This window comes from Crinia signifera, chromosome 6 (assembly GCF_055691185.1).
Source record: "Crinia signifera chromosome 6, ASM5569118v1, whole genome shotgun sequence".
Lineage (NCBI taxonomy): Eukaryota > Metazoa > Chordata > Amphibia > Anura > Myobatrachidae > Crinia > Crinia signifera.
The window spans coordinates 32517221-32544766 of NC_139222.1; the positions used below are offsets into that span (position 1 = coordinate 32517221).

Here is a 27546-nt window from a genome sequence, read left to right on the forward strand (position 1 = left end):
AATACCAGCGACACAATATACTGAGGTACAGGTGTAACAATACACAAGGATATAATAAACAATACCAGCGATACAATATACTGAGGTACAGGTGTAACAATACACAAGGATATAATAAACAATACCAGCGATACAATATACTGAGGTACAGGTGTAACAATACACAAGGATATAATAAACAATACCAGCGATACAATATACTGAGGTACAGGTGTAACAATACACAGGGATGTAATAAACAATACAAGCGACACAATATACTGAGGTATAGGTGTAACAATACACAGGGATATAATAAACAATACCAGCGATACAATATACTGAGGTATAGGTGTAACAATACACAGGGATGTAATTAACAATACCAGCGATACAATATACTGAGGTATAGGTGTAACAATACAGGGATGTAATAAGCAACAAGGGTGTAACACCAATAATAAACCAGAGGGTAATTCCCCAACTTATCTGAGAGATGTTTTACTGCAGGAAAGTAGGGACACCGCAGGACTGACAGACAGGATACCCTCAGAGCAGGGACACAGGAATGAAGGGGTGAAACCTCTTGGTCATCAGCACCAAACAGGCAAGGATAAACCAGCGGGAACCGGGAACACTCAGGACACGCTTGGTCAGAACCGGCTTCCCGGGGTGTTTAAATACTGCAGCTGGCCAATGGGCTCCTGCCTGCCTAATTGCTCTGCTGCTGCAGCTGATCGCTGCACCCCTTCCTCCCCGCGGCCGCCTGGTGTCCCCGTCGGCAGGGGAGGAAGAGGCGGTGTGCTGCTAGCTGAGCGGTCAGCCCCGTGTATATACACACACACACACATATATATATACACACACACACACACACACTAGCTGAGTCCGATTGAGAGCTAGTCTGCTACCTTGTGATTGTCTCTGTGTTTCTGTTTGGAAAGAGATGTAGTTTCACTCGCTGCCAGCAGATGGCAGTGCTTCCGTTACACACGGACACTAGACATATATATAATGGCGACAATCCTTTTAGATGTGTTAGAGATGCGTACCAATATTCAACAAGGAAGCTCTCATGTCTCATGTAACATGGGGCGGGATGTTGTATCACCCGCGCCCCCTTACCGCCGCACATCGCCGGCTACCGCACACCTAATTATCGCATATGCTGTAACATATGGGATAATTATGGCAAAGGACAGCTGTTGCGTTAAGAGCTGTCCTTTGCGATCTTGCCGGCGATGTGCTGCGGGTCCCGGCGGCTCCCCCCTCCCTCCTTTACCCGGGGCTGCTGCTGCCGGGTGGCCTCTCCTCCTCCCTGCACCCGGAAGAGGATACAGTTCAGGAAGGATACAGTCACAGGTCCAGGCAGCACACGCTGTGCTGCCTGGACACAGCAGGTGAGGGGGGGGTGTCGGTGCGAGGCGGCGGGGGTCCGTTAGGGGCGGCGTGGGTCGCGTTAAGAAGCCCATAGGCTTCTATGGGGTATCACCAGCTTTTGCTGGAGATACCCCTCACAGCGAAAACCCGCCGTGCGGGTTTTGCTGCTTATTAAAATACCCGATAACGGGGTTTTTACCGCATTATTGCTTTACAGAATCTCCCCCATGGTCTTTTGCTTGTTCGTACTTAAACGATAAAAAGGTTTTAAAAACTGTAAATAAACTCACACTAGGAGTTATCAAATCCTGGTGAGTTTTTCATCAGATGTTGTCCAGGACACCTCAAAACTAAAAAAAGCAGTTTTTTGTAAAAAATTACATTTATTTAAAACAGTGGTTCCCAACCTTTTGTTTGTCTCCCGTACCCCTTGATTAGGCTTTTCATTTATGAGTAACCCCTCGTGAAATTTCTAGGGGGCGTGGCCTAAAAAGGGGTGTGGTTTAACAGGGGCAAGTCATACTGGCAATGACGAGAAAAAAAAAAGTGCAACCACTTGACCACAATATAAGCACAGCCCATTCTGGACAGCATATAAAATAACAGAACCTTGACAAATCTCTATTACTGAAGCAACAGACATTCCCATGGATCACGTTAGCCTTCCAATAGTGCCAGATACACATATGCCCCCAAAAGTGCCAGATACACATATGCTCCAATGATGCCAGGTATGCCCCCACAGTGCCAGAAACGGGAATGCCACCACGGTGCCAGGTATGACCCCATGGTACTGGGTATGCGCCCACAGTGCCAACAATGCCCCTACAGTGCCAGCAACAAGTATGTCCACATAGTGCCAGCAACAAGTATGCCCCACAGTGCCAGCAATGCCCCACAGTGCCAGTAACAAGTATGCCCCACAGTGCCAGCAATGCCCCACAGTGCCAGTAACAAGTATGCCCTACAGTGCCAGCAATGCCCCACAGTGCCAGCAACAAGTATGCCCCACAGTGTCAGCAACAAGTATGCCCCACAGTGCCAGCAACAAGTATGCCCCACAGTGCCAGCAATGCCCCACAGTGCCAGCAACAATTATACCCCACAGTGCCAGCAACAATTATGCCCCACAGTGCCAGCAATGCCCCACAGTGCCAGCAATGCCCCACAGTGCCAGTAACAAGTATGCCCCACAGTGCCAGCAATGCCCCACAGTGCCAGCAACAAGTATGCCCCACAGTGCCAGCAATGCCCCACAATGCCAGTAACAAGTATGCCCCACAGTGCCAGCAATGCCCCCATAGTATTTCCCAGCAGCAGCACACTCACCATTGACGCTGCTGCTGGGGAGAGGACAGTCCAGTGTCCCCCTGCCATGTAGCTGCCGCCGCTGCTTCTCTCAGTAAAGGAGAGTACAGCACACTGCGTATCTTTCCTTCCCTTCACTGTGACTGGGCTGCCCGCCAATCAAAGTTTGCGGGCCGGCTCCTGATTGGCTGCTGGCCCGCAAGCTCTGATTGATTGGCGGACGGGCGGCCAGTCACAGGGAAGCACACTGAGGGGTAGGAGAGATGTGCAATGCACTCTCCTCCCCTCAAGCAACCTGTCTGACTGCCGCGTCCGCCATTACAGGCCGGGCCGCCGCGTACCCCCGAGCAGGTGGACGCGTACCCCCAGGGGTACGCGTACCACAGGTTGGGAACCACTGATTTAAAACAATACACATAAACAATAACAGTATAAGATGGACCCATACAATGGCATAGAAAGATATTTGCTTATCTGATATGATGCCAGTGGGGATGGAGAGGTAAATATGACCCAACCGGTTTCGTCCCTTTCTTTCTGTTGTGGGACTTCCTCAGGGGTTTAGAGGTGTGAATATTAGATATAGTAACTCAGTAGCCCCGGCAGATGAACTCTCACGTAAAGGTTCACCATCATGATGCCCTGTATCATACAGCACTGGGTCACCAACAGCGCTCTGGCCTCTGAGCCTCACCAGCTCCAGCTTGTACACACGCTCGGCCTGCCACTCTGCAGCCTCAGCATCTCGTACAGCTCTGCAGCCTCAGCATCTCGTACAGCTCTGCAGCCTCTCGTTTGGCTAACTGCTCTGCAGCCTCAGCATCTCCTACAGCTCTGCAGCCTCAGCATCTCGTACAGCTCTGCAGCCTCTCGTTTGGCTAACTGCTCTGCAGCCTCAGCATCTCGTACAGCTCTGCAGCCTCAGCATCTCGTACAACTCTGCAGCCTCAGCATCTCGTACGGCTCTGCAGCCTCAGCATCTCGTACGGCTCTGCGCTCTGCAGCCTCAGCATCTCGTACGGCTCTGCAGCCTCTCGTTTGGCTAACTGCTCTGCAGCCTCAGCATCTCCTACAGCTCTGCAGCCTCAGCATCTCGTACAGCTCTGCAGCCTCTCGTTTGGCTAACTGCTCTGCAGCCTCAGCATCTCGTACAGCTCTGCAGCCTCAGCATCTCGTACAACTCTGCAGCCTCAGCATCTCGTACGGCTCTGCAGCCTCAGCATCTCGTACGGCTCTGCGCTCTGCAGCCTCAGCATCTCGTACGGCTCTGCAGCCTCTCGTTTGGCTAACCGCTCTGCAGCCTCAGCATCTCGTACGGCTCTGCAGCCTCTCGTTTGGCTAACCGCTCTGCAGCCTCAGCATCTCGTACGGCTCTGCGCTCTGCAGCCTCTCGTTTGGATAACTGCTCTGCAGCCTCAGCATCACGTACGGCTCTGCGCTCTGCAGCCTCTCGTTTGGCTAACCGCTCTGCAGCCTCAGCATCTCCTACAGCTCTGCAGCCTCAGCATCTCGTACAGCTCTGCAGCCTCTCGTTTGGCTAACTGCTCTGCAGCCTCAGCATCTCGTACAGCTCTGCAGCCTCAGCATCTCGTACAACTCTGCAGCCTCAGCATCTCGTACGGCTCTGCAGCCTCAGCATCTCGTACGGCTCTGCGCTCTGCAGCCTCAGCATCTCGTACGGCTCTGCAGCCTCTCGTTTGGCTAACCGCTCTGCAGCCTCAGCATCTCGTACGGCTCTGCAGCCTCTCGTTTGGCTAACCGCTCTGCAGCCTCAGCATCTCGTACGGCTCTGCGCTCTGCAGCCTCTCGTTTGGATAACTGCTCTGCAGCCTCAGCATCACGTACGGCTCTGCGCTCTGCAGCCTCTCGTTTGGCTAACCGCTCTGCAGCCTCAGCATCTCGTACGGCTTCACGCTGTGCAGCTTCTCTATCAACAATCCCTTGGTAATGCTGCATCAGCGGGTGGTAGAGGCAAATACAGTAGTACAATTTAAACCTGCTTGAGATAGGCATACTGATATCCTCACAAAAAAATAAGGATCAAATATGGTTTGAGGCATAGCTGCCTACCCTCCTGCATTCTGCAGGAGACTCCCTGAAATAGCAGCAATCTCCCTCTCTCCCTCATTAGTCTAGCAATCTCCCTCATGTCACCTAGCCCACATTACACTGTTACATCATAGTTACCTCCGCTCCTGCATTCTGCAGGAGACTCCCTGAAATAGCAGCAATCTCCCTCTCTCCCTCATTAGTCTAGCAATTTCCCTCATGTTACCTAGCCCACATTATACTGTTACATTTTTGGGGAAAAAAAGGAATGAGAGACAGATACAGTTACACTGAATCATCAGCACCATTTCCCAGCACTTTACCAAGTATTGTAGCTCTTACGAACTGCTTTGGGGATCATCTACACTTGTATATAAGTCGTTTTACAAGGTTCCTCTCAGATGTAGCAGTGCACACCCACGCTTCTAGGTGCCACGTTCACAATCTCTTTTCACAATCTCTCCATATTTGTAAATAGACATGCCCTGTGGGTGGGGCATGACACGCCCCCTCAATGGGGCGCTGTTCAAACTTCTATGACCAACTATAATCTCCCTGAAACTAGTTTTCAAAAGTAGGCAAGTATGGTTTGAGGTAACATGTTTAAAAAAGGGGCAGACTAGATGGGCCAAGTGGTTCTTATCTGACATGAAATTCTATGTTTCTATGTTTAATAATGTAAATATCTCTCTGACTCATGATATCCTTTATAATAGCAATGGAAATAAACCATAACAATAGAGATGTGTGTTGCTGCGTATGGGGTCAGTATATTAGATCAAATATAAAAGAATACCACGAGCTGCCGGCTGAGGAGCAGAGATCACTACATGAAGGTAGAATTCAACATCCAGCAAAGTTCAAATGAATGGAAAATAAATGACAATACGACCACATGTATAAACCAGGGCTGGATGGTATCGGAACGCATGGGTATTGTCAGTACAGAGAGTATGTGCAGCACATCGATGGGGAGGACACGGCGTGCTGGGCGGCCTTGTCCTGGCCACACCCCCCCCCAGCCTAACGCAGAGAGTCTCCATGTAAGAGATGTATGCTATATCAGGCTTGTCCAAACTGTGGCCCTCCAGCTGCTGTGACACTACACATCCCAGCATGCCTTGCCATAGTTTTAGCATTCCCTAATAGCAAAACTGTGGCATGGCATGATGGGACTTGTAGTTTCACAACAGCTGGAGGGCCATAGCTTGGACATGCCTGCCCTATATGACCTAAGGGCCTAATTCATTATCACTGGGAATGTGGTGAATTTGGCGCGGCGGCGTCTCAGGTGCTCGGTAAGATGTGATGTTCGCAGCTTACCGAGCCATCCAGAATCTTTGTAGTCCATTTTTTTATTTAAAAAAAATGATCTACATTGAATGTTGGACGATGTTAATGTTCTTATTTTATAGTGGCTCACCACCGGATCTGCTGCTAGCGCTAGGGCTGTTGAACCTGACTAGAAGCCGGATCTGAAAGGGTTAAAGAGTCTATTTTGTACCTTTGACCCCCTAAAAAAACTTAATTTTTCCAAATGTCTGATGACATGCACTAGCCACCAGCCAATAGGAACTTCCTGACTGGCAACCAATCAGAAGCCAGGGCTTGCATAGGGCAGCCAATCAGGAGCCACATTTGTAATGCTGGAGATCGTGGTAAGTATATACATATATATACATATATATATACACATATATCTATATCTATATATATATATATATATATATATATATATATATATAGATAGATAGAGAGAGAGAGAGAGAGAGAGAGACTATGGGGGTTATGCAATCACGGATCACGACTGTCAGTCCATCCCAACAGCCGTGATCCTGGCCCGTTTGCGGTTTGCCCGTCAGGAAATCGGCAGGCAGGATTCAACGCTTGCCGTTCTGTGAAAAGGGGGCGCAGCCGTGTAAATGGCCGTGCATTGTCGAAACCGTGACAATCCACAGCTGTTATCTGCAGAACGGGCCCAGCAGCTTTTACAGTCGGCTCGTTCTGCCGTGATGCCTCTTCAATGTCGGTAATGACAACATTGAATAGGCATCCGCCGCTATTTCACCCGTCCGAAATAGCAGTGGGGGATTGCATAACCCCAGAGAGAGGGAGAGAAGCGGAGGTGCGGCACACAGGTAGGAAGCAAGACAGAAGTCAGGGATCGTATAACAACGTTTCAGTTTAAGTTTACCATCAAGCAAGAAACAATGACCTACCTTTATATGTGTACACACCACACTAAAGGATGACATCATCTCGCTAGAGCGGGACCTCCGACAGAAAGGGCAAACCAGTCACCATAGCAACAACGCTACCTATAATGATATGGGATAGTAAAACAAGACATTGGTTCCCACAGCTCACTGAATAGTATTAGTAGCCAATCTTGAACACTACATGATAATAGGATTCAGCGATATTGGTTACATATACCTGCGCAGGTGTATGATATGTCCCCAAGCCACATCAAGGCTTCTCTGTATATTGGGGGTCCATATCTAGGTGACGGGTGCGGCACCCCAAAAACTATCATATGCTAGGAAGCCCAGTGCGGCACGCCACTGAGATACTATAGTGTTAATAATTAGTGATAGGAAGCCGAAGCTATATATAAAGAGAGAGATAAAATAAAAAAGGAAATGTAATTAAAAGAAGAGAGAGATACAGTAGTGTTAGTGAGGGAAAAGTGTTAATAGAATGTAAGGGCGTGCCGCATGTGATATGATATGGGATACATGAGAACAGCTGACTGATAACATGCGCATATATCCAGGTATATTCTGCGGCTACCTAGAACACTAGGGGCATTATTGTAGCCTATAAATAAACAGAAATGGACTGATGTGCAGCACACATGGGAAGAATTAACACGCAACCGCGCACATACTTAATATAGAACATACTCTCACATGTGCTTCCACCAGATGCAATATTTGGGCCAGAAAAGAAACCGGGCACAATATATAGCACTACCAAAACAGAGCAATAATGTAAAATAGTGTGCATGCTAGCACCCGCCATCTTTGAAAACACATGCAGTTCCTCTTCCCTGCCTGGGGTGTCACTGTCTGCTGTGGTATTTCTAGCACAGGTCTGGTTTGCATATCAATGCAGATATACAGACCACACTGTGCTAGAAGCACTACAGCAGACAGCGACACCCCAGGCAGGGAAGAGGAACTGCATGGATTTTCAAAGATGGCGAGTGTTGGAATGAACACTATAAAATGTGGAAAATGACAGGTTTTCATTAAGCCCACATGGAGGAAAGAAATCCAGTGTCATGATCCATTTGGTCTGACATTGTAGTGTTCACACTACTAGGCTGTTATAGCCCCGCCCCTCTAGCAGCTCTCGGCTAGAATAGCCTGCTGCCTGTCCCCGCCAATGCACAAGGAAAAGCCCAGCGCCGCCGTAGATGCCAGCCCTTCCCCGGCAGTGAATTCCCCATCAGTGCCCCCTTTGGTGATGTTGGCGGATCTGACCCACCTCCTTTGGTGATGGCGGCAGCCAGGACCATCCCCTTTGGTGACTTCGGTGGCAGGGCCCGCCCCCTTTGGTGACATCGTCGGCTCTTTGGTGCTGTTGGCAACCTGGGCCAGTCCACAATGGTGATGTCAGCAGACCCGGTCCACCCCCTTTATGCTGCCCCGTGCAGCCCCGCCCTGCCCTGCCCAGTTCCTAGAAGGAACACTAACATTGTATTAGTTTGGCAGCCCTGTTACCTCCACAACTGAGGGGTTGGACCCTATCTATCATGTGATAACCTCAATGTCCTCAATGGGTGTTTTAAGTCTGCAAAATGCCTAGAGACCGGTTGGTCACTACAGCTTATGGCAAGGGCACTTTATATGGATGACCGATGGGCCGTCATCCTTTCCCATTTGCGTTCCGTCTTGCCGATGTATACCAGGCCATAAGGGCATATGATTTGGTATTCAACGAACATACGGTCACAATTAAAATGGTGGCCAATGACTCGTAAGGAGGAACTGGCAGGCATAGGTGCCGATTTATGTTTTTGCTGGTGGGTGCTCAAGCCAAAAACATAGGGGAGTGGCTTCAAGGGAAAGGGGCGTGGCCACAAAATAATACTGATTTAAATTACGCAGCACAGTTGTCTCCAATATTCAAATTATGGCAACAGTGCCAAATACATAAATGCCCCCACAGTGCCAAATACATAAATGCCCACACAGTGCCAAATACATAAATGCCCCCACAATGCCAAATAGATAAATGCCCCCACAGTGCCAAATACATGAATGCCCCCACAGTGCCAAATACATAAATGCCCACACAGTACCTGTGCCAGCGGCGAGGGAGGGGGAGTGCAGTGGGACACGGGCGAGTGGGACGCTGCTGAGCGGGTGGGTGCTCATCAATTTCCGTGGGTGCTCGGGCCCTCAAGCACCCACAGAATTGGCACCTATGCTGGCAGGTACCGGAACCACATCTACTGCATCCATGTTTGATATGACGCAGAAATGAGTCACTTTGAGGGGAGGACCCGGATTTTTTCATATCTGTTTTAACAAGCCAGTCCTTCAGGTTTGCGACCTCGGGTATAACATGGCATAAGGTTAGTGGGCTGGACTGTCAGTCCGTGTATGTGATCCCCCCTTCCCAATACCCACCCTCTGTGTATGCATATACCGGTATTAGTTACTAGTAGAGGAGACTCATAGAATCACTTGATATTACAAGCTCAATACTGATTTTGTATATTAGCACCTTTTTTTTTATTCTTTTTAGTATACAAATTGCATTTTATATTGTATGGGTTAGTAAACCTTTGTATGTAAATACAAATAAACGGTACTTATTTCCTAGCAGGGCGCCCAGATGTCTTACGTACGCAAACGTAGTGAAATCGCATCGCATGGTACGTTTTCACCGTGCAATGCGATTTCAGGCCCCCTTTCCGTGAATTCCATGACTCCCATAGATGGAGAGTAGAATCTGTTCCTAAAACCCCACCAGTATCAACACCACACCGAAGCATGACGAGCACAGGGAGCCCCGCGAGGGGTGGCGGAACCCCACGATCCACGTCGGCATGGAGTTGATTGTATATAGTGTGGCCAGCACAGCGAGCCCCGTGAGGGGATGTGGACTACTTTACATGTAATCCGCGTCCGCTCGCCACGCTTCGGGCACGGTGGCGCGCTGCGCTCCCCACACTATATAAAGTCAACTCCACGCCGACGTGGATAGTGGGGGTATGAAAAGGTCGGAGGACGCGTTCCGCCGCTGCTCGTCACGCTTCGGGGTGGCGTTAATACTGGGGGTGATGCAAAACTATGGCATAGGGGATTACAATTGTAAACACCCATCACATGGCTGCTTGTACAATAAAATATCGCAACGCATTGGGTGCACTGAGATCGGATTCAATATTTCATTGTATAAGCACTCCTGTGCACTTTATATGCACATCGCATGTATCGCATGCTACTATAACGCGTCATGCGATGCGATTTCACTACGGAGAATAGCCCAGTAAGCATTCAGCGCACGGGCGCCCTGCTAGGAAACAAGTAACAAATAAACACTTACTTTTTAAACAAAACATCCTTACTCTCATTTGTATTCATTTGAAATATTGCATATAGCCATTTATATATATATTTCATCTAGAGAAGTAAGGGAGACCAAAGCACAAGGTGAACCCCTCCCCATATTATTCCTGCTCTACATTACCTCACAGACCAGTCTCCATCTTTTCACTTTTGTTTTTGCATTAATACCAGCGCTATCCTGCACTGTATTATTTATCTATTATTTATTTATCCCTTCCAGCTATATTACAATTTAGACTATCTGCATACAATGTAGACTACATAGTGCAGATCTGCACTATATAGTCTATGCAGCCAAGACTTTCTGGCTGAGATACGGGAGCGCGCATCGGGATCACAAGGGTTAAAACCTGTGCGATCTACATGAGATCCAGATGAGATTTTGACTCTATAGTATATGCACATTGTACAAGTGTGTACACACCATTAAGTCGCATAGCAAGGGGATCTCACCGTGTGTACACACCATTAATCACTCAAATGTCCTAAACACATCAATCACCCAGCGTTCCATCCTCCAATTATACATTAGCAATAATAAAATGCATAAACGTTTTCCATAATTAGAAGAAGAGATGAACGGTGTCTGTCATCCAAGTATATCACACCACGCTAAGCGGGCGAGATGTACTGAGCCTTAAATAGTGATAAAATGGAGAGTGATAAACCTCCAACCAATCAGCTCCTACCTGTCATTTTTCAAACACAGCCTGCGACATGGCTATTACCAGCTGATTGGCTGGTTGTTTAATACTCTCAATTTGATCACTTTTCAAGCTTAGTACATCTCGCCCGCTGTGATGTCAGGGCATCCTCATATACCTATTGTAGCATTAATGCGACACACAGCACAAGTCACCCGGCACAACTGAGACACTCTGAGATGCGCAGCATCAAATCATCAGAAAACCTGTATTTCTCTTTACATTTTTATTTCATCAGCAAATCACCTCCCACAGGGCCATATGTACTAAGCCTGGTGACATGATACAGTGGGAAGTGATAACGCACCAACCAATCAGCTCCTAACAGGATAGGTTTAACATTGACAGTTAGGGGCTGATTGGCTGGTGCAGCTTCATCAGGCTTAATAAACCTGTCTCATGGTGTATTACAGATGCTGGGTTGCTACAATAATGCACAGAAGCTAGTGTTACACATGTACATATGTCTGGGTGTCTGTTTTTGGTCATTTCCCCTGTCCTGGAAGAGGATGATGTGGAATATAATGTAGATGTGATGTGCCGCACGGCCATCACCAACTGCCGCCCGCATGCCACATTTGAATGATGCAGCCTCAGCACTGGCATTTCCTGGGCAGAAGTGGACGAGGACGCAGGGAAAAAACCAGCTGTCAGGTAAGAGATATTTTCACGCTAAAAAATCGCAGCCAGTGACTGTAGTGAGTGACCAGTGAGTGGAGCTCAGCGCACAATTACATCTGTGCTTTTTCTTTCTCTTTTACCCCTTTTTTTCTTCTTTTTCTCCCTTCGATCACCTTCTGCCTCCGGCTACAATGAGCCGTCGAGAGTTGTCCCAGCTAATTGGAAACCAAGGTCAGTAAAAAGTTTGTTCAGTAAATTAAATATTTTAGTGGCCATACACACGCAGATTTATCTTCAGATCTGGCTGGTTGGAACAAAAACATGGTTATGGATGAGAGCAAATGACAGCTGACAGCTTGGAAATGCTGGAAAACTGACAAACTGTCACTCATCCATCACCATGTTTTTGTCCCAACCAGCCAGATCTGATGATAAATCTTACTAGTGTATGGGCACCTGTCCTTTGTAGTGGGAGGGATTATAGCAGTGGTGGTTGGCCAGTGTCCCTGTGTTACTGGCTGGCACCTCCCATGCTGTTAGTTACAGATCAGGAAGCGCTAAACATTGGGGCCTGCATCCGTACACGCATACTGCTGCAGCTCTGTATTTCAGTTGTATGGTAATTTAATATATATAATGATGTTATTGCTGGATCTCTTATTGTACACAGCAATATCCGATCCTCACATGTCACATATGGCTATTTGTTATATCTACAATATATGAAATATCATTTTAGATGGACCCAGCCGGAACATCAGAGAGGCTTGGCTGAGGTCAGGACGCCGCAGACCATCCGATGGGAGTCGATCAGGAAGAAGATCTGGACCATCGTCGGGAAGAGGAAGATCTGGACGGAGAGGAAGATCTGGACGGAGAGGAAGAGGAGGACATGAGCCCAGTGGCAGTGACCATCAGGCAGAGGCTGTGAGACCAAATCGCCTCCTGCTGGAAATATTCCTGCAGTTCTTCAAGCCCCGTCTCCCCACCTTCTGCAGGCACACCATTGCGGAAGGAGAGAAACCAGAGCACTGCGCCATCTGCATCTCGGACATTGAGGTAGGAACGGAAATGGCTTTGTCACACTGCCACCACACCTTCCATGCTCCCTGTCTTACAGAATGGCTGGAGGTCAACAACACCTGCCCTCTGTGCCGCGAGGGACTCTTCAGCCTGGACCTTCTCTCCCACCTCACCTGATGGCTCCCCAGCGAATCAGAACACCCAAAATGTAAGATCAAAGGTCTAAAGCGGTAAGTTCCTATTTAATATTATTAATAAATTTTTACATCTTTTCTTTTACTCCTTTTCTTTTAATCCTATTCTTTTTTTTGCAAACAATCAAATGATTGTTAAAGACTTGTTCCTGATCCCTCCAGTTTTTGCAATCATTTTTCTGGAGGGAATTGACGGTAACAAGCTGGGGATTAGGGCTAATGGCGACACCCCACAAAAAAAACGACATTGAGCAGCCACCTCATGGGTGTGTTGGAAGAGCTGCTAATTATTATTATGGTGACTGTTACACCGAACTTAATGATAACTTAATAACTTGATCATTTGGGTATCGCCGGGTACTTCAGCTAGTAATTAGTAACCCTGACGATTTTCCTCACCAATAGGTCTCTGTCATTATTTTAGATTTGTTTATTATTGTTTTACGTGTGTATAAATAAATGTGGGCTAACATTAGCTGATGCAGTGTAAAATATTAATTTTATCATGATTTATAGAGTTCCAAAATATTACATTACATTGTGTCACAGGTCTTGCGATTACATCATGGAATTAACACCACACGAGATACAGAAAAACAGTGTTATAGGCTAAGGCAGAATTTCCCAAACTCCATAATTACTGGCCAGGCTTTAAGGATGTCCACGTGCGAGCACAGATGACTTAACTACATTACTCATTTTGATTTAAACGCCTGGACTCAAGCATGGCTATCCTTAAAACTTGGACTGTAATACCCCTTTCACACCAGAATTGCAGAGACAAACCCGGGAATTACATTCCCGGGACAAGCAGGGACATTCCCGGGTTGGGACCCATTCACACATGCTTTTGAAGCAGGGACAACCCGGGTCGGCACCTTTCACACTGAACCCGGGATGACCCTGCATTTCTATGAGAATAGCATTGAAAATGGCCTTTTTTAGGCTCACATTAGATTATTAATAATTAAGACACAAAACATTTGTAGTGTTTCAGCCTTTGTTTACTTGTATAAAACAAATTAAAAGGCATATGAAAGCATCTTCCCCTCTAATGATTAATAGCTCCCTCACCTCCTCATTTGTCCAAGACATGGCACACATTGCAGGCTTTCAGGGGTTAAAATGCACTTCTGGGGTCTGTGGAGCCACAGAACATGCTCAGTGTCTCCCTGCACTCTGGGCGTGTCTGTGAGTGTCCACCACAACAGGAAGTTGCCCTGCTAGCAAATCAGCACTAGCAGAGGCAACACGGGAAGCAGGGACATGTCCCTGCACCTTTCACACCAGCCAGTAACCCTGGAAGGACCCGGGAGCAACCCTGCTACCTACCAGGGTTGAATTGCTGGCAAATTAACCCGGGAATTTGTCCCTGGAACCTTTCACACCAGAGCTAGTCCGGGGTTGTTCCCGGACCCAACCCGGGAATTTAGGCTGATGTGAAAGGGGTATTAGGCATATTTTGGGAAACTCTAGGATAAAGTGTGATGTTGGCAACAGTATCGGCAAGTAAACCAATCAGATAGAGCTGGATTAAGGATTGGGGGGTCTAATGCACCTAAGAAAAGCCCTAAGGTCTAAAATTAAAATCAGAGCATCGCAATCACTAAATTCATTTATTTTTTAAATGATTGGGTAACTGGCCTTATTTGCATGAAGCAATTCATATACCACCGGTGCTCATATATGTAAGATTAGCAGGGCCAGAATCTTAGCATTTATTTAGTGGAGATGGAGCTGAAACTTCACGTTTTCATCTGGAACGCTAAATGCAGCAGCGGTATTAGGAAATACTACTAGAATATCTGTCAGTGGTAACAGACTAGGAAACAGCGAGTAATTATACAGGTTATATTGGAAAAAGAAACATCTGCAATGTAGCCACAATGAGGAAAATGAAATAAGGCACAATAGGCCTTACTGAATGTGAGCTGGAAAACAAAGAACAGACGATCGCTTCTGTATACATGAGCAAATACACTGTGGCCCTTATTCTAGTTGACTCGGTCGGATGCGTATTTTGGACGTGCACCCAGTGTTCTTAGCCCCGCCTACCATACGGATCGCTCACACCGTCCGAATGCTATGTCAGCTGTCCGCCCCCCACACGTGCGTCACGGCCAGATTAACATATGCATGCCCAGCTATTGCCAGAGGGGAAATAATGCCGACATTGCAGTCAAAGGTCACGAGGGACCAGCTAATAACCGCAAAACCATGGACCAAAGTTCCCCACTGATTACTGAAGATCTGATGTACAAAATAGCAGACAGCAAGTAAAATGGCTGCCACCAGTATGCATAGGCGACATATTGTCCTGTGGCATACATCCCTACCAGCTACCACCATGGGAAAATATTTCATTTATTTACCGTTTCTTATATAGCGCAGCATATACCGTTGCGCTTTAAGATTTTGGCAGATCTCGTACCAGCGCCGCCAGTGGCCGACTTGAACTCTAAAATGGCGCCAATATCAGACATAAAATCCTACCAATGCCACCCACAGGAAACAAATCTAAATGACATAGATAGCAACCTCAATCTACTGTATATTATAAAATAATATACCATAAGTCCTGAATAAAACACAAAGGAATGGTAACAAGAGAAATACTCCCTCTAATAATGGGGGCCAATAGCTCGGCAGATTTGCCTACCAAACATGTTGGAAAGGCTAAAAATCATTCCTGTTACTTAAAGCCAAAGCCGTGCAAATGCTTGTACAAGATTAACTGAAATACCGCCCCCGGCCTGGGGTAACCCGGCCCCGCATAGTGTGTCTATAAACCCTAACTGAAGGGGCTAAGCAGGATACAGCATAGCAGCCCCGGAACCTAACCGGACCCCGCCAGTATGAACGGCGACAGAGAGATACTCCGCGCGCCAGAGAGATACTCCGCTGCACAGCCGAAACCTGCAGATGTCCCAGCCCGGACTCGGCCAGAAGGACCCGCGAGTAATGGCGCCCGCAGCTTTAGAGGCTCCATCACAGGCCGCGTCGCTGCTGCGATAAACTACCGGCAGCGCTGTGACCAGGAGGCCCAGCGCCGCAAACCTAAGCGACCCGCGGAAGTTAAACTGCTAATTACACTGTGACGTGACCCGGTGCCTATACAGCGCAAGGGGACACGGCAAATGCTCAGGCCCAGCAAATGCAATATGGATAGATGAAGGAGAGAATATAACAAATAGGAAGAAATACAGATTAGAATGTAGATGAGAGATTTAGCAGAGAAAGAAAAAGAAAAGTGAAAACAGAAAGATGATACAATATGAGCAGAATTTAACCACTTCAATAATATACATATCAGCACAACGAATCTGACTGAAAAGAGATGGAACCTTCTAGACATATATCAGATGTAGAGCCACTCCCCTGACATTCCATCAACCAATCAAATCAGTACTCCCTTCACACAATGTTCCTCCCCTTAAAACCTCACCCCCCACATGCCAGTGTATATGATTCCGTTACATGCCCATGCTGGTAAGCTTATGTTGCTTCGGATAAACTAGCTATCCTCTGCAATATTTCTCACATAGGGCGAGATTCGCCACACTAAAAATGACGTAAAAACCCTGTTTTCTGGGTTTTTACCGCATTTTCATATGCAGCAAAGCCCCACCGCCCACCCATAGGCTTCCATGGGTTACGCTATCTAGAACTGGCGTAACCCCATGGAAGCCTATGGGCAGCGGCGTAACTATAGCACCGTAGCCCCTGCAACCGCGGGGGGGGGGGGGGGCGCTGTGCATGTGGGGGCGCCGGGGGCTGCGGTGCTATAGTTACACACCCCCCCCCAATCCCCCGCAGACTTTCCTATCTCGCTGGTCCCGGCGGCTCCATTCTTCTGCTGAGGACCACCACAAAATGGCTGCCCCCATATAGCACACAGTTCTCTGAACTGTCTGCTGTATGGGGGCGGCCATTCTGTGGTGGTCCTCAGCAGAAGAACGGAGCCGCCGGGACCAGCGCGATAGGTAAGGCTGCGGGGGATTGGGGGGGTTTGCATGGGCGGCGGGTGCTTGGCGGGGGGGGAGCCCAAAACTTAGCTACGCCACTGCCTATGGGCTTCTCTTCGCATCCCCCGCTACCCCGCGCATCCCCGTCGATCTGCGCTGCCCTCCCCTGTGTCCGGGCAGCCTCCTGCTGTGCTGCTCAGACAGTGACCTCCTCCTCCCTGCACAGCTTCCGGGTGCAGGGAGGAGGAAATGGAGCCCTTACAGCCAGGTAAGGGTGCAGGGAGGGAGGGGGGTCCCGCTACACATCGCCGGTCATCGCCTTTGAGTTAATAATCGCATATGTTACTGCATATGCGATTATTAACAATGAGAATGCCGGCGATGTGCGGCGGGGGTTATTGGAGAATCCCGCCCATACTCTTTAGTTAATCTTTTTCTCTCTCTTCTCCTCTCTCAACTGACGTCTGTATCATCACCACACACAGGGCCAGATGCACTAAGCTTCAAAAGTGATAAAGTGGAGAGTGATTAAAACCAACCAATCAGCTCCTGTATGACATTTTGTAAACATAGTCTATGACATGGCAGGTAGGAGCTGATTGGCTGGTGGTTTATCACTCTCCATTTTGCCACTTTTCAAGCTTAGTGCATCTGGCCCTGTGTGTGTTACTGTTTTGTATCTGTGTTTTAAGTTGTCAATGAATATAAAACAAGGTGTGACAGCACCACATAGTGACACACAAAAGAAAAATAAACATTGGAAAATTGAGAAAAACATCGATAAATCTAGTGATGTTGAGGAAACATTGGATTGGGTTAAACATCGAACATTGGAACCATAAATCCGATGTTGTCGATGAAACATCATATGATTACCCATCCTTACCTACCAGTGTCCCTCTTCGCAAAAGCTACAAGTTGGGAGGTATGGGGGAGGGTACAGAAGAGCCTCTGCCTCTCACATCTCCTCCATCCCATGCAGAGCTCTTGTTAGGACTTACCACAGGCGCCTCTCTCAGCATCTGCCGCATACTCCCTCCTGCCGCCTGTCTGGTGCCCATGCCGGCGGTACCAGGGCTAGGGCCACTTGTCACTATATTTATCATGGTGGGGAATCAGGGTGTCAGTCTCCCCTGGGCTGCGGCTGGGCTGAGCAGGGATCCGATCATCCACCCTGCTGCTGCTGCTGGGCTCCCTGCAATCTGGTCTGCTGAAGCGGGGCTGCGGACAGGCCCACAGGGAGATGCCGGACTCCTCCCGCCGGATACACTGACTGCTGCTGCCGGCTGCTTCTCTCGCTGCGAATGCGCCCCCGCCCGGCCCAGCAGCAGCATGACAGGGAGCCGCACACATGATGACAGAGGCAGCTGCAGTTCCGCCCAGCAGCCACTAGGGGCAGAGTTCCCCGGGGGCGGCGCTGTGTGTGTGATGCTGCGTCGCTGTAGGGCAGGTTCCCGCCCGGGCTGCTGCGGTGACAGAGGAGGAGAAGACTCCCGGTACCGGGCATGGGAATGGCCCTGGAGGCACCTGACAGCACCCGGGCCCAGCCGCTGTGTGGAGGAGAGGTAGCGCGGTGGCGGCAGAGCAGGCGGACCTCAGGGAGAGCAGGTCAGTGTGTGTGATGTGGGCGGGGCTGGCTCCCTGCGGCCGGTGTCCCCTCAGCTCTCACATTTCTCTCTCATTTATGCTCATTTGTTGTTTGTATGTCTCATTTATTATTAGTTTTATACACAATAATTATTGGGGTTATTATATTGTCCGTATTATTACTGATATTATGTCACATGTCACTGCTGCTGTATAGGGGGGGGGGGGGGGGAGGGGGAGTGGGTGCTGTGGTGACACAATACACTGATCACATAAGCAGCTGTATGCAGTGATCTGTGTGTAATAAGAGGGGGCTGCACTGATGCCACCACTGTTATATACACACGCACATTACACTCACACTGATACATACAGGTGACTGGCGTCTGGGATGCCGGCATACAGAATACCGACACCGGCATCCCGAAGGAGGGAATCCTGACAGGGGTCAGGTAATCTTACTTACTACTCATTTGGTTCCCCCCCCCCCCCCCCCCCTTTCATCACCCCCCAAAAATAAAAAAAACTTCCACAGCCTATCCCTATCCCTCCACCCCCTGTAACCTGTCCTTAACCCTCCCATCTGCAGCCTGTACCTATCAGCAGGGTCTGTCCTACCATTACGCTGAGTGCGCTGCTGTGTGAGGTGCCAGGCTGGGGAGGGCGCCGCAGCCTGGCATGCCTCAGCGCCACTCTTGTGGTCTACGCCTGCCTCGGACACTGACCCCTCTGACAGGTGACAGGACAAGAGCAGCGTTGCCCAGACTGCTGTGTGACACAGGGCAGTTATAGCGACCACATCCTGTGCACTGGAAGACAGGACACTATCAGCCTGGCCAGGGGCTTACATCCTCCCTCATCAGTCCCTCTGAGCTGCAGGAAGTGCTGTGACTGGTGCCTGTGTTCCCCACACATCCTCCCACCCAGCTCTGTAACTATATACACCCCGCAGCCCCCAGAATATGTACCCCCAGAGTGTGGCTCCTCTCACATGCAGTCTTGGTCTTATACCCAGGTACTTGTGTTGGCTTGCTGAGGGAGGAGGAAGAAGATGGGGTCGGTGATTCCAGGGGTGGAAGAAGGATGGCAGCAGAAGAAAATGGGAGCCCCACTGGCCCATGATGGATGGCGGCTCGGTTACCAGTGTTCTCGGAGAGCACAGACACTGTCAACTTGGGAAGAGTTACAAGAAGGTGAGTGTGGTCTGGGACCGGAGGCCGATATCTGTATGTGTATGGGGGAGGTGATGGATAGTCACTTTGGGGGATGCATAGTCACTAGGTGGGATGGATAGTCACTATGGGGGATGGATAGTCACTAGTGGGGATGGATAGTCACTAGGGGGGATGGATAGTCACTATGGGGGATGAATAGTCACTAGGGGGAGGGCTAGTCACTAGTGGGGATGGAAAGGAACTAGTGGGGATGGATAGTCACTATGAGGAATAATTAGTCACTAGTGGGGATAAATAGTCACTAGTGGCGATGGATAGTCACTATGGGGGATGGATAGTCACTAGGGGGAGGGATAGTCACTATGGGGGATGGATAGTCACTAGTGGGGATGGATAGTCACTAGGGGAGATGGATAGTCACTATGGGGGATGGATAGTCACTAGGGGGTAGGGATAGTCACTAGTGGGGATGGATGGGAACTAGTGGGGATGGATAGGATCTAGTGGGGATGGATAGTCACTATGGGGGATAATTAGTCACTAGTGGGGATGGATAGTCACTAGTGGCGATGGATAGTCACTATGGGGGATGGATAGTCACTAGGGGGAGGGATAGTCACTATGGGGGATGGATAGTCACTAGTGGGGATGGATAGTCACTAGGGGAGATGGATAGTCACTATGGGGGATGGATAGTCACTAGGGGGGAGGGATAGTCACTAGTGGGGATGGATGGGAACTAGTGGGAATGGATAGGAACTAGTGGGGATGGATAGTCACTATGGGGGATAATTAGTCACTAGTGGGGATGGATAGTCACTAGTGGCGATGGATAGTCACTATGGGGGATGGATAGTCACTAGGGGGAGGGATAGTCACTAGGGGGAGGGACAGGCACTATTGGGGAGGGATAGTCACTAGTGGGGATGGATAGTCACTATGGGGGATGGATAGTCACTAGGGGGGATGGATAGTCATGGGGGATGGATAGTCACTAGGGGGGATGGATAGTCACTAGGGGGGATGGATAGTCACTAGAGTGGAGGGATAGTCACTAGGGTGGAGGGATAGTCACTATGGGGGATGGATAGTCACTATGGGGGATGGATGGTCACTAGGGGGGATGGATAGTCACTAGGGGGAGGGATAGGCACTAGGGGGGATGGATAGTCACTATGGGGGATGGATAGTCAGTAGAGGGGATGGATAGTCACAATGGGGGATGGATAGTCACTATGGGGGAGGGATAGTCACTAGGGAGGAGGGATAGTCACTATGGGGGATGGATGGTCACTAGTGGGGATGGATAGTCACTAGGGGGAGGGATAGTCACTAGGGGGGATGGATAGTCACTAGGGGGGATGGATAGTCACTATGGGGGATGGATAGGCACTAGGGGGGATGGATAGTCACTATTGGGGATGGGTAGTCACTATGGGGGATGGATAGGCACTAGGGGGGATGGATAGTCACTATGGGGGATGGATAGTCACTATGGGGGAGGGATAGTCACTATGGGCATGAATGGTCACTAGTGGGGATGGATAGTCACTAGGGGGAGGGATAGTCACTAGGGGGATGGATAGGCACTAGGGGGGATGGATAGTCACTATGGGGGATGGATAGTCACTATGGGGGATGGATAGGCACTATGGGGGATGGATAGTCACTATGGGGGATGGATAGTCACTATGGGGGATGGATAGGCACTAGGGGGGATGGATAGGCACTAGGGGGGATGGATAGTCAATATGGGGGATGGATAGTCACTATGGGGGATGGATAAGCACAAGGGGGGATGGATAGTCACTATGGGGGATGGATAGTCACTATGGGGGATGGATAGGCACTAGGGGGGATGGATAGTCACTATGGGGGATGGATAGGCACTAGGGGGGATGGATAGTCACTATGGGGGATGGATAGTCACTAGGGGGGATGGATAGTCACTATGGGGGATGGATAGTCACTAGGGGGGATGGATAGTCACTAGGGTGGAGGGATAGTCACTATGGGGGATGGATAGTCACTATGGGGGATAGATGGTCACTAGGGGGGATGGATAGTCACTAGGGGGAGGGATAGGCACTAGGGGGGATGGATAGTCACTATGGGGGAGGCATAGTCACTAGGGGGGAGGGATAGTCACTAGGGGGGAGGGATAGTCACTATGGAGGATGGGTAGTCACTATGGGGATGGATAGTCACTAGGGTGGATGTATAGTCAGTAGAGGGGATGTATAGTCACTAGGGGGGATGGATAGTCACTATGGGGGATGGATAGTCACTATGGGGGATGGATAGGCACTAGGGGGGATGGATAGTCACTAGTGGGGATGGATAGTCACTATGGAGGATGGATAGTCACTAGGGGGGATGGATAGTCACTAGGGTGGAGGGATAGTCACTATGGGGGATGGATAGTCACTATGGGGGAAAGATGGTCACTAGGGGGGATGGATAGTCACTAGGGGGAGGGATAGGCACTAGGGGCGATGGATAGTCACTATGGGGGGATGGGTAGTCACTATGGGGATGGATAGTCACTAGGGTGGATGTATAGTCAGTAGAGGGGATGTATAGTCACTATGGGGGATGGGTAGTCACTATGGGGGATGGGTAGTCACTATGGGGGATGGATAGTCACTATGGGGGATGGATAGTCACTATGGGGGATGGGTAGTCACTATGGGGGATGGATAGTCACTATGGGGGATGGGTAGTCACTATGGGGGATGTATAGTCACTATGGGGGATGGATAGTCACTAGGGGGATGGATAGTCACTATTGGGGATGGATAGTCACTATGGGGGATGGATAGTCACTATGGGGGATGGATGGTCACTATGGGGGATGGATGGTCACTATGGGGGATGGATAGTCACTATGGGGGATGGATAGTCACAATGGGGGATGGATAGTCACTAGGGGGAGGGATAGTCACTATGGGGGATGGATAGTCACATTTCTACGGTGTTCCAGAAATCTCACTCTCAAAGGTCTGGTCGTTCTCCCCACAACTGAAGGCCAATAAATCAATGACATAATTGCTATTACAATGTATAAAGCCCCTAATGTCATGGGGATTCTTATCACCTTTGATTAGAATCGATTTTGTTCTATTTTGAATATGCCCACAGGTAATACAGAAATTTCTGCCACATTTGTAGCACCCCTGAGTATTCTGTGTCAACCACATACTTGGGGTGTCAGGTGTCCGGTCCCCTATTACTGTTGCATTTAGCTTCTTTCAGTTCGCTAGAAGCCAATACAATTTTTAGTGATCTGTTTTTTTTTGTTTAATAAAAGAGGGTTTGACCGGTAGTATTTCTTTCAATGTATGATCTTGTTTCAAAATATTGTAGTTTTTCTGAATTATGTTCCTAACCTCCCTGTATTGGGAATTAAAGGTGGATATAAAAGACATCCTGTTCTCCTTTGGGATGGAAATCGATTTCTTTTTAGGGACCAGTAATGTCTCTCTGTCGTATTTTTTAACCTCCTATATTGCTCCTTTCACCAAATGTTCAGGGTAACCTCTTTATACGAAAGACTTGGCTAAGTCTTCCACTTGATCTGATTGTACATCTGAACAATTCCGCCTAAAATGAAGCATTTGTCCCTTTGGGATGTTCATCTTCCAAGAGGGATGATGTGCACGATGATAGTGCAAATATGAATTTGTATTGACAGTTTTCTTAAAATAAGAGACATGAACTCGGCCTTCTCTGATTTCTAAACTGGCATCCAAAAAGTCAATCTTAGTGAAATGTGTATGTGAATTTAAGATGAAATAAATTAGAATTAAGGTGAGCGATGAAAGAAAGTGCTGAAGACAGATCCCCATCCCAAATAATAAAAAGATCATCTATGTAACGACCATAGAGGACCAGGCCCGCCCCCCAGCCGCCCCCCCCCGCACAAGGAGGTCCTCAACCTCCCCCATGTAGAGGTTGGCATAGCTGGGTGCAAACCTGGTCCCCATGGCCGTCCCCATAGTTTGAAGGTAGTGGGTGCCTAAAAAAGAAAAATAATTGTGATTTAATATGAAAGTGATGGAGTCTAGAATAAACTGAATATGTTCCACACTGAGGTCACCATCTTAATAGAGTCTTTTTTCCACCGCCCTAACTCCCGATTCATGGGGAATATTAGAAAAGAGGCTCTGTACGTCCAAGGTCATAAATGCGTATGAGTCTTTCCACTCTATTTGATTAATCAAATTCAAGAAGTGGGTCGTGTCTTTAATGTGAGACCTCAGTGTGGACACCTGTGGTAGCAAATATGTATCGACATAGTGAGATAAATTAGAAGTTAAAGACCCAGCACCCGAAATAATAGGACGACCCGGGGGTGCTGTGAGGGACTTGTGGATTTTGGGGAGGTGATAGTATACTGGGGTAATGGGATGTTCAGCTAAGAGAAAGCGGAGTTCATCCTGTGAAATAATAGTAGCCTCAAATGCTTTATCCAATAAGAATTTCAAAGATTTAATGAAGTTGGGGGTGGGGCTTAAGGATAGTTTTTTATGTACTTCCTCATCCTCCAGCTGTCTTAAAGCTTCTCTGTTTTGGATAATTACCCCCCCCCCCCCCCCCCTTATCGGCCTGCTTTATTACGATAGAGGTGTCTTTTATTAATTTATTAAGTGTGTTCTTTTTGTATCTTGTGAGGTTATCTTTCAATTCTGTTTTGTTTTGTGAAGAGCACAAGTTTTTAAAGTCCTTGAGGGTCAATTTATAGAGGCTCTCTATATAGGTCCCTTTAGATTTTATAGGGAAAAACTGCCACTGCCGGTCTCCACCGTGGAACTGCCGGGGAAACCCCACCGCCACTGCGGTTTGCGCTGGGGTTTCCACAGCGAGAGTCTCAGGTGCAGCTCAGCCAGACCGCACCCAGCAGCGCTTGGTGGCAGGGGTGAGTTACCTGCTGGACACCTGACTAGCGGGTGCCCCGGCAGTATTATAGTGCGGCAGTGCGGGAAGGCGTCATAATGGTGGGGACGGAGCTTCCTATCCCAGCAGCCCTGCTCAGAGAGGCCGGCGGCCATCTTCCCGCACGAGGCTGTATACTGCTGCACCCACATGTAGCTGCCACTGCCGCTGCAGAGGCATCCTAGGTGGCTAGCCTATCTCCCCTCTAAATCTTCACCTCATTTAACTAAAAAGAGGCTTTTGACAGCTGTTTTACAGACTGATTCCTCTGATGCTGCCGGGAGAAGAGGCGGGGGAAGTCGCTGGTGGGAGGAGCAAGCTTCTCCGACTAGCGACCATTAGGGGGCTAAAAACAGGAGCACGCACCCAGCGATTTATCACTGGTGCACCATCCAATAGCTGGCAATATGGTCGCTCGGCCGCCCCTAGGCACACGCCTCCACATCAGGTTTACTGGGGGCATCCTAAACACACATGTATCCCACCTCTATGATGTGCAGCATGGAGGAGATGGTGACACTCCGCTAGGGGGAACAACTATGTGCAGAGACACACCTGGGGTCATGGATAAGGCACCTAGGGAGGGGCACACATGGGGGTCGTGGGTTAGGCACATTGGGGTAGCACAAAAGGAGGCAGATGCGTAAATGGAAGCGGGTTCTGTGGAAAAAGGCACATGGCGGGGCACAGGCAAATATGGGAATAGATGCACATATATGGCAAACCTTACATGCCACTGCCGTACATGGGCATTTATTCCCACAAGTAGCACAAGTGGGGGGTCAGGGACATATATGGGGGGCACATGTTGGAGGTCATAGACATATATGGGGGAGAAATACACAGAAAATGTATAAACAGTGCACTAGATGGCTGTCAGCTGCCAACACCATAATGAGGAGGTCTGACTAACATCTCTGGGTGAGGCCCATAGTATACACAGATATCACCCATCGGGCTGGCGGGTGTACATCTCTGGATGAGGCCCATAGTATACACAGATATCACCCATCGGGCTGGCGGGTGTACATCTCTGGATGAGGCCTATGGTATACACAGATATCACCCATCGGGCTGGCGGGTGTACATCTCTGGGTGAGGCCCATAGTATACACAGATATCACCCATCGGGCTGGCGGGTGCTCATCTCTGGATGAGGCCCATAGTATACACAGATATCACCCATCGGGCTGGCGGGTGCTCATCTCTGGATGAGGCCCATAGTATACACAGATATCACCCATCGGGCTGGCGGGTGTACATCTCTGGATGAGGCCCATAGTATACACAGATATCACCCATCGGGCTGGCGGGTGTACATCTCTGGGTGAGGCCCATAGTATACACAGATATCACCCATCGGGCTGGCAGGTGCACATCTCTGGATGAGGCCTATAGTATACACAGATATCACCCATCGGGCTGGCGGGTGTACATCTCTGGGTGAGGCCCATAGTATACACAGATATCACCCATCGGGCTGGCGGGTGTACATCTCTGGGTGAGGCCCATAGTATACACAGATATCACCCATCGGGCTGGCGGATGTACATCTCTGGGTGAGGCCTATAGTATACACAGATATCACCCATCGGGTGGGCGGGTGAACATCTCTGGGTGAGGCCCATAGTATACACAGATATTACCCATCGAGCTGGCGGGTGTATATCTCTGGGTGAGGCCCATAGTATACATAGATATCACCCATCGGGCTGGCGGGTGTACATCTCTGGATGAGGCCCATAGTATACACTGATATCACCCATCGGGCGGGCGGGTGTACATCTCTAGATGAGGCCTATAGTATACACAGATATCACCCATCGGGTGGGCGGGTGTACATCTCTGGGTGAGGCCCATAGTATACACAGATATTACCCATCGGGCTGGCGGGTGTACATCTCTGGGTGAGGCCCATAGTATACACAGATATCACCCATCGGGCTGGCGGGTGTATATCTCTGGGTGAGGCCCATAGTATACACTGATATCACCCATCGGGCTGGCGGGTGTATATCTCTGGGTGAGGCCCATAGTATACATAGATATCACCCATCGGGCTGGCGGGTGTACATCTCTGGGTGAGGCCCATAGTATACACAGATATCACCCATCGGGCTGGCGGGTGTATATCTCTGGGTGAGGCCCATAGTATACATAGATATCACCCATCGGGCTGGCGGGTGTACATCTCTGGGTGAGGCCCATAGTATACACAGATATCACCCATCGAGCTGGGGAGTGTACATCTCTGGGTGAGGCCTATAGTATACACAGATATCACTCATCGGGTGAGCGGGTGTACATCTCTGGGTGAGGCCCATAGTATACACAGATATCACCCATCGAGCTGGGGAGTGTACATCTCTGGATGAGGCCCATAGTATACACTGATATCACCCATCGGGCGGGCGGGTGTACATCTCTAGGTGAGGCCTATAGTATACACAGATATCACCCATCGGGTGGGCGGGTGTACATCTCTGGGTGAGGCCCATAGTATACACAGATATCACCCATCGGGCTGGTGGGTGTACATCTCTGGGTGAGGCCTATAGTATACACAGATATCACCCATCGGGCTGGCGGGTGTACATCTCTGGGTGAGGCCTATAGTATACACAGATATCACCCATCGGGTGAGCGGGTGTACATCTCTGGATGAGGCCCATAGTATAAACAGATATCACCCATTGTGCTGGCGGGTGTACATCTCTGGATGAGGCCCATAGTATACACAGATATCACCCATCGGGTGAGCGGGTGTACATCTCTGGATGAGGCCCATAGTATATACAGATATCACCCATCGGGCTGGCGGGTGTACATCTCTGGATGAGGCCCATAGTATACACAGATATCACCCATCGGGCTGGCGGATGTACATCTCTGGGTGAGGCCCATAGTATACACAGATATCACCCATCGGGCTGGCTGGTGTACATCTCTGGGTGAGGCCCGTAGTATACACAGATATCACCCATCGGGCTGGGAGGTGTACATCTCTGGATGAGGCCCATAGTATACACAGATATCACCCA

At 49.1% G+C, this 27546-nt stretch overlaps 1 long non-coding RNA gene across 1 annotated transcript in view; it reads right to left on the reverse strand.

The window, feature by feature from the left end:
- The window catches only part of LOC146006896 (uncharacterized), a 50543-nt gene extending 32453 nt beyond the window's left edge, over window positions 1-18090 (reverse strand). The window contains exons 1-2 of the long non-coding RNA XR_014444115.1: window positions 17810-18090; window positions 6936-7034 (exon numbers count right to left, since the gene is read on the reverse strand). This is a non-coding gene — a long non-coding RNA (uncharacterized LOC146006896). The remainder of the gene's footprint in view (window positions 1-6935; window positions 7035-17809) is intronic.
- Window positions 18091-27546: the final 9456 nt, after the last annotated feature.